The sequence below is a fragment of the Rhodnius prolixus genome, unplaced genomic scaffold (genome assembly GCF_049639745.1).
Source record: "Rhodnius prolixus isolate KJV_2025 unplaced genomic scaffold, Rpr scaffold_6, whole genome shotgun sequence".
In the NCBI taxonomy this organism is placed as follows: domain Eukaryota; kingdom Metazoa; phylum Arthropoda; class Insecta; order Hemiptera; family Reduviidae; genus Rhodnius; species Rhodnius prolixus.
In genome coordinates this window covers 11,743,712-11,758,070 of record NW_027411634.1, presented here as the reverse complement: position 1 = coordinate 11,758,070, position 14,359 = coordinate 11,743,712, and the positions used below count along the sequence as shown (strand labels likewise).

Sequence of the window (14,359 nt, the reverse complement as noted above, 5' to 3'; positions counted from 1 at the left end):
GGCGGAGGGACGAGGTGAAGGAGTTGATGGCGGGATATGGTCTGACAGAGGATCGTGTCGCTTGGAAGGAGGCATTTACTCGCGATGGCTGAAGGGAACCACGAGTTGTGGAGAACCCTTTTTTTCTCTTTCTTCTGATGGGTAGCTGCATCCTTGAAATAGGAAGTATTGTAATCGTACAGATTACCGATGAGTTTTTACAAAGTAATATTCTCCTCCAACAACTTTTAACTATTCAAGAATCTAAAATCTTCTTTGAATTACAGCTACCTAGATTGTTAGACAGTGAATTGGAGTTATCTCCATTTCCTTTCAAAATCTGCTCGTATTGGTCACGTTTCCGGTCCTAAATTGCACAATGCCTAGTCAGGAAACACACAAGCATGTGGCTGCAAGTCTTTACTAATTTATAGTTGGTCAGACAGATCTTTGGCTGCATTTGTCCTGGGGGGTTGTTGCTACAGAGTTTAGCTGTGCTAAATTCTTTCTCCTTCTTGAGTTTCTTCATAAGCAGTCCCTAATCGTTGATCCTATCGAAGGGTTCAAAATCCCGATAAAGATGATCCTTATCAGAGTATATGCCTTGGCATTTAAAGTTACGAAATATTATCCAGATCACATTATATTTTGCTAAGGCTTTTACCAAACTACAGTCATCCCTCGCTACTTCGCTGCTTCATTTATCGCGACCTCAGTATATCGCGGATAGTTCAAAAATTCAAAAATGTCACTGTATTTGTGACCGATAACACATGAACTAATCGCACTTCTTGACAGCTTGTATGTTCGAAATTATTTTACAACTTCTTGGTACTAATATTTCCCGTCAAAATTGAAATATTAGCCACTTTCCTGAAGCATCAATTTTTGTCAAGCAAGAAATTTTTACCCTCCATAGACTTAGTGTGCCTAATCCGCGGGATCAAACTCCAATTTGTGGATGAACATCACGGTCCATGGAAATTCTGTACATATTGATCAACTATTTTCGTACCCACTTCGAGGAAAACTTAATTTCGTCAAGTAAAAGACTAGCTATAGTAAAAAGTTCTACAAATTAATTGGTCACAAAGTGAATTCTATACAATACAGGCTAACCTTTGAAGGCATAAAAAAAAGGAAGGCGAAGGAGTCTCCTTTAATAAAAAGCAGAATAGAGTGTGCAGTAGCATAGAATAATAGCAAGACATAAAAGAGAATTGGGTAAGTTGGTTGAGTTAGGGCGAGAAAAGGATTAGATCGCGTTTGCGCGATGAAACTGAAGACAAGAACTGGGTCAGGAACTGTTAGTTGGTGTTTGGGACTGCATGACGACCAAAATACACACACTGTATCAGCTAGTTGTTGCTCATTGTTTACGCTCCACCAGTCTAGGTCATTGCACTAAATGCATTTATCTCTCTACAATGCTGTCTTGATCTTACTCACTTATTTACTACAAGAAATTCCCCTAAGTTTCACCATACTTGCTTTTATTTCCCAGTATTTTATTCATCTTTTTTTTACAATTAACTTTATAAAGAGTACACAAAGTGCAGGAAAATATAAGTTTCAATTTTTACGACTTTTGCAGCATCGAATTGGCCCATTATTACATTAAATTAAGCTTCAAATAATCACAGCGTGCAAAAACAACAAAAGGCACAGCTTTGTCATGGCCAGATGTGCGCTATATATCTTTTGGCTCATTGTTGTTCACTTCCATTCACTTCTTGTTGGATGGAGTAGGTCAACTGTTCATGAAGAGAAGATGTAGGTCGCTTTTATTCTTGGATATGAATTGAGAAAGTGCTGAAAAATGAAGAAATACAAAAGTGAAATCGCACTAAATCGTTTAACTTAAGAGTTCTATCTATACTTTTTTAATGGTATTTAATTTTGAATAGAAAAAAGGTATACACTCCTCTGGAAATTAAACTATATAAAATAAACTTAGGATGGAAGATTTGCGAGGAATCGGTCAAATAAAACAACTCCGTCTCTTTGCCAACGTTTCGACAAATATATTGTCCTCTTCAGGGCCTGGATATTACAAATACAAAACAATTTACAGAGTCAGTAACATATAAAAAACAGTAAAAATCAGTAATACAAAAATAAACAGTAAAATACAATAAATTCTTTATAATTATTGAAACTTACGTGGCTATGCGGGTTGGTTGAGTTACAGAAAACTAAGAGCCAGAACTGGAGAAACAGTTATATACAGGGTGAACCAGTAAGTATTGTCAATAGGCCTACTGCGTGTAGTACATCTAAAGTGGAGTTCAATGACGTATTGGCCAACTTCATATTTTCCTCTGTTCTTGAGTGACGTCACTTTCAATTTTTTTTCTAAAATCATTACTTTTTTCCAATAAAAATGTTATTACTCAGAAAGTTTTAGTCCAAATTCGATTCTGATGATACGGTTAGAAAGACAGATAAATTTTCTAAAAATTGATACCATTTCGAAGCATAAGTTATTCTCCAAACAGCTTCAATCTTCCTCCTGGATACTGGAAAAATAAAAGTAATCGAAATTTTTAAGAAAACTCATTAGGCCCTTATGTGATCATTATCAGACCTAGGTGCTGGCACTTTTTACAAAAGTTTCCTTGTCTAATGGGCTTTCAAACGGTATATCATTTTCCAGGATTCCTTTTTTCTTCGTATGAGAAATTGCGTTTGTTTTGCAAGAAAACGTGTTCACGAGCACTCAAGAGTGTTAGTTATCAAGTTGTTAAATTCATTAAACTCTATTGGACAGATACAATAGACTAATTACAACAAAAGAGTAAATACAATAAATATTGGGAAATTTCTTTAAACAACAAAAACCGTTAAACACAAAACACAGGAGAAACCAAATAACCCTTATGCACTAAATAACAAATAACCAAAAGATTTGAAGTAAATTTAAGAAAACCCAGCAATAATTATGTACAAAAAATTTGGATATCTATTTATTTTTTAATGATAAAATTGTAGCAGTTGGCTAAATTTGACGTAATTATAAAGAATTTAGTGTATTTTACTGTTTATTTTTGTATTACTGATTTTTACTGTTTTTTCTATGTTACTGACTCTGTAAATTGTTTTGTATTTGTAATATCCAGGCCCTGAAGAGGACAATATATTTGTCGAAACGTTGGCAAAGAGACGAGTTGTTTTATTTGACCGATTTCTCGGTTTAACAATTTACGGTCACGAAAACTATATATTCATATATAAAATAAAACTTATAAATTATTTTTTGCCATAGAATTTAAAATGTCTGAGAAGATTAAAGCATTGTCTTTTGGGGAGGCATTTCCGGGCAAATTTTTGAGAAACTATATCTTAAATACTTACTAAGGATTCAAAATTGGCGAGGAATCGGTCAAATAAAAACAACAACTCGTCTTTTTTGCCAACGTTTCGGCAAATATATTGTCTTTTTCAGGGCCTGGATATTACAAATACATAAATACAAACAATTTAGAGAATCAGGAACATAGAAAATCAGTAAAAAAATAATAAAATACAATAAATTCTTTATAATTATTGAAAATTTACGTGGCTATTTGTCGAAACGTTGGCAAAAAAGACGAGTGGTTTTTTTATTTGACCGATTCCTCGCCAATCTTGAATCCTTAGTTTAATAATTTACGCTCACGAAGCCTATATATTCATATTTAAATATTACTCTAAGAGTGACACATATCCGTTCGAACTAACGTCAAATCGTTGAATTCATCTGAATATCAGAATGTAGGAACTAAATGAGGAACATAAGTTCGTAACAATTTGCTATCTGCAAAGAGAAAGAACTGCAAAATATCAGATTTTCGAAATACTACTTGTAAAGAAATACTTGCTTTGAAAGATCTGTGGGATCGAGTAAACAATCCGAAGACTTATTTTTAATATAGAAAGAGTGAATTTTGTATTTTGCCAAGAGTTTCACAGTATTTTGAGGGCAATTACTTTGTCTTGAGGCAATAGGAAATGTACTGGACAATGGATTGACAACAATTAGCTCATAAAACAATTCCCAAAGCAAATATCCATTTAAACAAAAAGTGGTTGAACTTGGTGGTAGGCCGCTGGGTTACAACATTCTTTATAATATTTTTGAAAACCACTGAAATAGAAGAAAGAGAGGTATTGTTAATACATGGATAAGCACCGAATATACAGCTGATATTAGACAACAGAAGACGTCCGATTCCATTTTAAGACAGTCTACCTCCATGGTTAACAAATTACCGTCGAAACAAAATGAATGAATTGATGTTCGAAATTTTGTCACATCTCACTACATTCCCACAGATCTCTCCCCAACGGATTATGCACTTTTTCGCAGCATCTGCATAACTTTCTTCCAGTAGTTACGTTTAGGGCAGGTAAAAAAGAAACGGTATTAGGTAAATTCTTGAATTCTAGGACTAATGGAATAGATCGACTTGTTCGCAAAGATAAGCTACTGCTAATGGTACTTGTTTCGATTCAATTAAACAAGAATTAGTAGATAGTTGAAATTGTACAGTTTTAAAGAGAAACTTCTTTGTTTTTATTCTTCTTAAAATTAGGAAACAGAATAAACTAATAAAATCAGAAAAAGAATAAATTATACATGCTACAGGGGCACTACTTATATTTTGAGCCTTGGCAACACTGAGTGTTGTCAGGTGCTATCTGACGTTTCCACTTGAAAGTTTGACATTTTTGACCATAACCTTCTTCAGAACGTTTTGTTATTTGAGCGCGATTTGTGTTGTTTACAGTCACTTGAAAATTGGGTCTCAGCGAAAAAATGGAATTAACTCGTGAAAATTTTCGTGCAATGATTTTTTACGACCTTCGACGTGGATTATCAAGACAGGAGTGCATCGATCAACTTACTTCCACTTTTGGCGATAAAGCCTCATCCTTTGCCACTGTGAAACGCTGGTATAACGAATTCAATCGTGGTCGTCGTTCGCTCACCGACGAAAGTCATGAAGGTCGTCCAAAATCAGTTGTTGTGTCAGAAAACATTGAACTAATAATGCAAGATCGTCATGTGACATACTGAGAGATTGAGGCAACCTTAGGCATTAGTTCCATCAGCATATATAAAATATTGCATGATCATTTAGCCGTGAAAAAGGTTTGTTCTCGTTGGATCCTACATAATATGACAAAATCTCAAATAGATGCTCGTGTCGATTGGTGCAAACAAATGCTTAAGAAATACAATGGCGGTGCTTCAAAAGACGTGTACAAGATTGTAATAGGTGATGAATCATGGATATATGCGTATGAGCAGGAATCTAAACAGCAGTCGACTGTATGGGTGATCCAAGATGAACAAAATCCAACAAAAGTTGTTCGCGCTCGAAGCACTTCGAAACAAATGGTCGCCTGTTTTTTTACGGAAAAACTGGTCATGTGGCAACAGTGCCTTTAGAGGAATAGAACGGACAATTCTGAATGGTACACAGAACCATTTGTTTGCCGGAAGTCTTCGATGAAATAAGGAAAATAAACAAGCGCCGTCGGATCATTCTTCATCAAGACAATGCCAGCTGTCACACATCTCGTCTAACAACCGACTATTTGAGCTCTCAAAAATTCGAATTAATGGGTCATCCGCCGTACAGTCCTGATTTGGCACCAAATGACTTCTTTTTGTTTCCGTACGTTGAGAATAAATTACGTGGACAACTATTTTCGTCGGCAGAAGAAGCTGTTGATACATTCAAAAACCATGTTTTGAAGGTGTCTCAAGCGGAATGGAGAAAATGCTTTGACAAGTGGTTCGAACGCATGCAGAAGTGTATAGATCATAAAGGAGAATATTTTGAAAAACAATAAAGTCATTTTCAATGACAAATTACTGTTTTTTTTATTATTAGGCTCAAAATATAAATAGTGCCCCTCTACAATAGATAAAACAACCAAGAATCCGAATAAAATAGCGTGCTTCGAACTGATACATTCAGAAAACAGAATAAATATGCAGCTAAAACGCATAAAATCAACGCTATTGTATGCATCACTGTGCGGCCAATCACATTTTAGACAGCATAACTTTCCTGACAAAGTAATACACCTTCTCCTGAAGAAATATCCTGAATATTTGTTAATAATTGACGCAATTAATCGCCCAAGTTATCAGAGATATTTTACTCGTATCATGCAAAATGTTGTATTTAGTTTCAACTATAAGCTGTGTGGTTAAAATGCTTTACTACTATAGACAGTAAACCTATTAACTATCTTATAATATTTATAATGAATTTTGATGGAAAGCGGTTGTCTGAAATTTAGGTAGAGTAATGTATTGAGGTATGGGCTGAATACCGGGTCTGATCATCCTAACATCAACGCATAGATCACTCGCCTCACACCATCATCCTCATGGTGGCTGCACAAACTAACATCTCTGATGATGATTAATATAATATACTCGACATGTATATATACACATAATGTATTGTACACTTCCCTTTAGTAATGACAACTCATATAATATATCCTCGTTTGTTCTCATAACAATAACTGTATAATGCTTCTTTTTTTTTTTTTTTTTTTTTTTTTTTTTTTTTTTTTTTTTGGCGCATCAACAGCTGAGGTTATTAGCGCCCGGAGCTTTTTCCAGTGCACTGCCGGCCTCCGGACAGTGTTCTCTCGTTACAGACAACACTGTCCATCACCGGACAGTGAGTATAATGCTTCTTCATTTTATTATTATTATTATAAAGCAATCTGATTTGTAACACTAACGTAACCTGCCATATTTCAATTAAAAACATTAATGGAAAGAACCTAGCTTGACAGAGCAAATATTCTATTAATAATGCAACATAATTTCAGAACATAATTTTAATACAAATATATTCGTACACTAAATACACCCACTGCAATTTATAAATTTTCAATTTTGGCTTGACTAAAAGATGTGCTCCATTTGGCATCCCCAAATATTTTATTGATTAAGTTCGAATCGCATTACCCTTCAAGTCTTACACAGATAATGTAGAAAATAAAGCCTTTAAGAAACCCATATTTATATTTGGTACAAACGTTTACAAGCTTAACAAAAATTTACAATCCTTTTCTTACGTAAAACATAACTCTTTCTAACACCGTTTCCTGTAACAGGCACTAATAGCTTGATAACTGCTGTAAGAAATGAAAGAAATAACAGGTAACGGTCGATAATAGGCAAGAATATGAATGATTGATTGTAACAAGAGATAAACTTCAAAATCAAGAACTGAGGTAGGTATACGTAGATACTCTGTAGGGGGTCAGAGTTTTAGGCACTAAGGTCATATCAACGAATTTGCTTTTTGATGTTGCACGAAGATAAAGGAAGCGGTAAAATTTTTTTTGAAAACTACAACACAATCGCACCAGAGTTAAAAAGCAAAAAATAGCTGTGAATTATGAATCTTCCAAAAGAAGTTTTTTATTTATTTACTTTTTCCAGAACTAGAAAATAAATCTTTTGCAGGAAGTCAAGTTTTTAGAAGTTAAAAGAAGCCATTAAACACGTCCCCACTCGTAAGTTATGTCCCATGGTGTCTATGTTACTGTATGAACATAAACAAGGAAATGGAATTCTTTGGCAAAAATGGCCAAGAACAGCGACTTCGTTTTCAGTCATTTTCATTAATATTCAATTTACTTGGTTTTTTAAACATTTCTTTGGACTGTTTTCAAAATAATATTGCATTTCACCACTGCTCTAAACGAATTGTGCATTTTAAATTGTGAACTTATAAATAACCAGGCTAGTTGATATGATAGACGGGTAAAACGTGTTTTATTTAAATTTTTATGTATTCTTTTTAAGTAAATGTACAGGAAATAATTAGCTAAATTTGACTATTAGAAAATTTCGCAAGTCAAAATAGTCTGAATTACAAATATTTTCCTCTTATTCCTAGTTATTTTCTTATACTAGATCATATCAAATTCGAGTTCTAGTTTTCCGTTTGATTTTTTTTTGGAAGCATGTACTGTGCCTTTGAAGGTGCCTCCTCAGATACAGAGAGCAGTTGAAGGCACAGTACATGCTTCACAAGTTGAGTAATGTGCATTATTTGATAAATTAAGGAATAAGTTTGATCCTTTACATGAAAGATATTGATCACTTAAATATGTGGCAGGAGGTTTCCAATTTTTTTTGGTAATTAAACGTAACTCTCCCAAAATTACCAAATAATTATTAAATCTTGTTTGTTACAGATGTAAAGTTAATTTTTAGCCATTTTGGGTATGCTTGAGAACATCTAAAGCTCTTAACATTTGATTATTGCTGAAAAAATCACTCGGAAAACGACTTATTTCCTGATATTAAGAAAAATTCCAGCTTTACTGCCTTGGCAATATTTTCAGTAGAAAGGGGATGAAAAAATTACATAAAAATGACCTATCGCGTGCTCTTCTTTCTCTTTGATAACAAGTTAAAAAATTGAAATATGGATTAATAAATACCAGATTTTGAAATGACCTAGCACCTTTAATTTTGAAGATATCGAATTGCGGTTTCCGGTTTCACTCATAACTCTTTGTACTCTTTAAAAATGTGTATATGAAAATGGGGGTCAACTGCAAACCCTCACATTTGGTCGCGCGTCAGCCGCGTATGCGGACAGGAATCTAAAATCAAGTCACATATTCTGAAACTGGAGGTGACGGGCAACAAAGTTTACCTCTACCATTTTTTGGTCAGATTAACCGTTTAAGCATGAAATGCATTTGAGCCGTTTTAAAATGAACACCCTGTAAACTTTTCTTTTTATTTAAGAATATACGTTAAGTATGTGCGTTGACCTAGCGCCAGCTCTTACAGCCATAATTAGATCCTTAAGACGTTAGGGAGTGCTACTGACTCTCTGTAGAGGCCGACGTCAGGCATTCTTGCGGCCAGCGGCGCCTCAAACGTCTAGGAAGGTTCGTGGGAAGGGTTGAGATTGAGAGAGGATTTGAATTGGGGGAATTGTTTGGAATGAAACTTCAGGAAACGAGGTTTGGTTTTGGCGGAAACGAAGGAAATTTTTTAAGTCGCTATGGATGGTGAGTTATGAAGTGTAAAAAGGGAGCATTAACTATACGTCCATAGGATTTTGGATTGTAAGGATTGAATACGATAGAAGTTTGTGCAATTTCAAGTCCATAAGTGGAGCTAGTAGAGTGTTGATACAGTTGTCATTTGTCTTGCAAAGCAAGTTTGGAGCGTTTGTTTAGTTTAACATTCTGTGTTTGTGATTCAGTTCAGTTCGTTTGGAGTCTAGAATGAGGGTTCCATGTCATAATTAACACATTCAACTCGTACTTCTCGTACTTATTTTTAAATTTGACCAATGATCTCTGAATGGTCCAAGGATTTTGTACACTCTTCACATCTGATGTAATTATTTGTAATTACACAGGAATGTTGTTTATTATTTGTTTTTATGGACACAGACTAAATCTACGTTTACTTGTGAAGAATGCTGTTATGTTGCATCTTATAAATATATTGCTAGTTTTATATAAATATTTAAATCAACTCCATTTACATATATATATGATTTCGTCACTACCACAATCTTTATGTTAAATTATATTTGATTATTAGTGACAGGTTTTTTTTGTTTTAAATTTAAATTTACCTTTAAAATGAAAACAGGTATGGAATAATAGACATTTTCAACCGTTAGGCTAGTTTTTCAACCAAAGTATTTTACCATAAATTTTATATTATTTACAAAGTGCGCAGATATTCTAATTAACTATTTAAGTCTGTATTTTAAAGTTTAGATAAGCAGGAGCTATTTTATAATTGAATGGAATGAGAATTGGAACTCAATATACACGTGCCTGACTTGTCAAATTATACATTCAGATACAGGTAATTTTTTTTTCTCTGTTCAAACACAGTTACCGTAGCTTCTGCTAATTATTAAATAAGTCTAGAAACGTTTGATATCTACTAAGTCAGTAACCAAAGAGTAACCTAAAAGATTTATATTTCTGGTTAAAATTGGGGGGGGGGATTACTCTGCATGTGTCGCAGTTAAGTTTGTGACGTGCAAAGAAGCCGACGTTTCAACAGACGTAATCAGTCTAGTCTTTTTTACACAGGATTATAGAAGGATGTTTAAAATGAGGACCATCTATTTGGACGACGTTGAACATAAATAGAAAAAGAAACCCTCAATCAGCTAATAGATGATGCTAGTTCAAAAAAAAACATCATTCTCTATGACGGTTCGTTCCTCAACTATTCAGATTCCCAACATAGCCATTACTTTCCCACAAATCTTCCGCTGAAGTTGTCCTTGCCGTACGCGGATTTACATTCCACGATTTATGTACAATAGTCTACTAAATTTCAGCTCCTCACTTTGACTCATGAAGGTGCTGGGTCAATATTTTTATAAGCCTAATTGGAAATTGAACCATGATCTTTCAAAAGTTACGCATAAAACTTCACATAACAAGGGTAGATACTGAACTTCGCCAGAGACTTGCTTCGTAGATTATATAAAAACCAATCATCTGGTAAAAATTACTTCTATTTACTGTGGAAATTTCAAAATGGATATCTTTGGTGCTAGCTCCAAATCGAAAATCGATACGATAGTAATACTTACCTCTTTCAAGGAGTAGGATAAAGTATAATCAAAGGAGAAAGAAGTAACCACATTCAAGCAGGAATTCAGCACCTATCTTTCAGATTAATGCCTTCATTTCATCAATATCAGTTTAATTCTTTGGATCCCAAAAATGGAAGCCGTACCAAAAACAAGACTGGTAAGACAGATACTACACTTTGATCTTACCCAAAAAAGCGAAATGTAAAGTTTATTTGTGTTCTCTTCTTTAATTTTTGATTCTCCTACTTTTAAAAAGAAAACTCGATTGGGCAGTTTTTCAACATCGAGTTTTTACTAAAAATAACCGAATACTTATACACATTACAAAACATAATTCATGTTTCTCAAATTATCATAAGAGTTTTGTGACAATGGGCAATAATTTCCCAATTTAAATTCCTATTTATTGATTAAATTGTACGTTGTAGTGGCTAATAAGTAAATTGGTTCTATCCAAGTGTTAAAATACGAGGGTCGTTTGAAAAGTCCGTGCAAAGTCAGAGAGATAGCACTACTGGCGCGTATCGAGGTTATGTTTAGTTAGTAGCATCTCTTGGAAGAACACACACAAAGTTTCAGCCAGATCGGTCTATTTCTTTGTGTTTGGCATTCGTTTGAATCGAGGAAGTCGAGTGATTTTCAAAAAATGGACGAAAAAGAATTTCTTGTGTTGAACACTACTTTATGAAAGGCAAAACGTCTCAGGAGACTAAAGAGAAGCTTGATAAACATTATGGTGACTCTGCACCTTCGATTAGAACAGTTTATAAGTGGTTTCAAAATTTTCGGAGTGGCCATATGGGCACAAGTGACGCTGAACGTTCTGGACGCCCTGTTGAGGTTACTACTCCAGAAATCATTGATAAAATCCATGATATGGTGATGGATGACAGAAGAGTGAAGGTGCGTGAGATTGCTAGTGCTGTGGGCATCTCGAATGAATGGGTACATAATATTTTGCATCAACATTTGGATATGACAAAGCTATCCGCAAGATGGGTGCCGCGATTGCTCACGCTTGACCAAAAACGAAATCGTGTGAAGTGTTGCAAGGACGGTTTGCAGCTGTTCCAGAAGAATCCGCAGGACTTTAAGCGTCGTTTCGTCACTGTGGATGAAACATGGATACATCACTACACTCCTGAGACCAAAGAACAATCTAAACAATGGGTTATCAAGGGGGAATCTGCGCCAAAAAAGGCGAAGACCGTTCCTTCGGCCGGAAAGATTATGGCGACTGTCTTTTGGGATTCGCAAGGAATAATCCTCATCGACTATCTGGAAAAGGGTAACACTATTACAGGTGCATATTATTCATCGTTATTGGACCGTTTGAAAACCGAGCTGCAAGAAAATCGCCCACGATTGGCCCACAAAAAAGTCTTTTTCCATCACGACAACGCACCAGCTCACACCTCAGCAGTTGTGGTCGCAAAATTAATGGAAATAGGGTTCCAACTCGTTTCACATCCCCCCTATTCTCCAGACTTGGCTCCCTCGGACTACTATTTGTTCCCCAGTATGAAGAAATGGCTGGCGGGAAAAAGATTTTATTCAAACGAGGAGGTGATTGCAGAAACGAATGGCTATTTTTCAGACTTGGACAAATCCTATTATTCGGAAGGGATCAACAAACTAGAGCAGCGTTGGACGAAGTGTATAAGCCTAAAAGGAGACTATGTTGAAAAATAAAAAAGGTTTACCCCAAAAAATTAAGTAGTTTTTATTTTTGCACGGACTTTTCAAACGACCCTCGTAGTTATTTATCTTCACAAATGAGATGAAAGAGTCGGAACTATTTTTGATTTGTCAGCAATATACTCGTGTGTTAATGTTTTACACCTTGGAACGGACACATTATTGACAATAAAACGTGTTGAATGTAAACTCTTCATACGACGCCGCCAACTAGATTCAACAAGAAGACTGTTCAAGAAAACTTATCAAAATCTATTACCAGCTGAGTAATTTCCAAGTTTCTGTTAAAATAGGTTTTGTTTTTTCCATCCTTATCTTCCAAACATGGGAATAACCTGTACAAGAAAGGTTTTTTTTATGGCATAAAAGGGTTTCCAAATAGACCTAAAGAGTTCATTGTAGATCCATTACTAAACCTGGATAAACCACTTACACCTTTCTGAATGTCCTCATTTCGATATTGTAAAGGACGAAACAGGAAGTCCCAGAAGTTTTGCACACAGTTTACAAGTGGGAAAATGTTCTTAACAATTTAGAAGAAACTTTTTTTTAAAAAAAGAAGAAGAAAAGATTAATTAACGCAATTAAAAAAGTTAACTAATTTAATGTAGACTAAGTTAATTTCTCACTAAGTTTAAAATGAAGAAAGTATTAATTACTAACCTTTTAGATAATAAAGAAAAAAGCTATTTTACTAGATAGAATAAAGTAATTAACTAGGAAAGAAAGAGATAAAAATTAATATAAACTTCAGAAATTTGTAATTAAAGTAAAATAAACATTTTAATAATTAAAAAATGTTTATTATTTTTAATATGAGGGTAATAAATAATAAAATAGGCAATTGGACATAGCACGAACATGTGCTTGGGTATTATTACTTAGCAAAGAGTGATTTAAATAATCGATTTAATCGATTTAAAGTTAAATATGTAATTATGTAAATTCATTTAACAACTGTCTAAGCTTTAGATAAAATCACTTTGTTATGGATGCTTGACGCGTACGTATTTTGGAATTAATCATAGAATACGTGACAGGATTGTATATATTTAGAGATTTGTTGCTTCAAAATTAAGATATAATTTTTGATTTTTTTTTTTTTCTAATTTTAATTTCAATTTAAATAATTATGCACAAAATGCATTTTTCGTATAAAAAAAAAGTTTAGGAAATTAGTAATTTATAAAAAAATGCAAATGATTTTTTAATTTAGGATAATTTTTGTTAACTATAGATGGCTACTCGAGTTACACAGCTATTAGTGGGCAATTAATTCGTAGTAATATGGGCTATTAAGTCTATGGTGCTTTCTGAATTCCCGTTAGAGCAGTCTGAGGTTGAATATTTTTCTTCTATGATGTGCATCTTGATGGATTTGCATGTTTTTTTCCCCTCTCTAATTTTCCATTTACTGCTAATTATTATTTGAGATAAAGGAGGCAGTGTCATTTTCATTTCTTACAACGTTCTCATTTTATAACAAAGCCATGGCGTTACTCTTCTAAAATTTCTGTAACGGTGAAAAAAGCAATCTTCTCGCTTCAACCTTCTAAAAGACCAAGATAGTTCTGGAAAAAGCCACTTATTCAAGTGAAATTATGTTTGCTGAGAAGACATTTGCTTATTTTAAGGTAAAATTTCATGTTACATAAAGTGAAACGATAGAAAAGTAGGGCTTAAATGGAGTAAATCCTTTCTAGAAGTACATTCTCTTCCCGTACTTATAAGAGAAAGTATTAGAATCGATCTAAATTTTAGATAGCGAGTTATATATTCCTTTTGAGCCTCTTTTGATTCAGAAATTGTTCTATATAAAATGTGTATAACTTAAAAACAAATAAAATTACAGAAATATCTAATGAAATATCTGATCAAGGTACCACCGTCAGATTTGCCAAATGTTTTTAGTAAATGTTATAGTAAAATATCCTGGATAAAGGGTTGTTGCCTATAGTTTTGTATTACCTAAGTTAAAAACCAGGAAATTCTAAAAATATCAAAGGAAATAGATGAGAAATGGTGAAAATTACATTTCAATAAACCAGTTATTCCAACAAATT

The 14,359-nt window shown here is 34.0% G+C and overlaps 1 protein-coding gene across 1 annotated transcript in view; it reads right to left on the bottom strand.

Annotated features, from left to right (window-relative positions):
- LOC141460880 (uncharacterized) overlaps positions 1-14,359 on the bottom strand; it is a 130,800-nt gene that overhangs the window by 28,655 nt on the left and 87,786 nt on the right. The window lies entirely within an intron of this gene.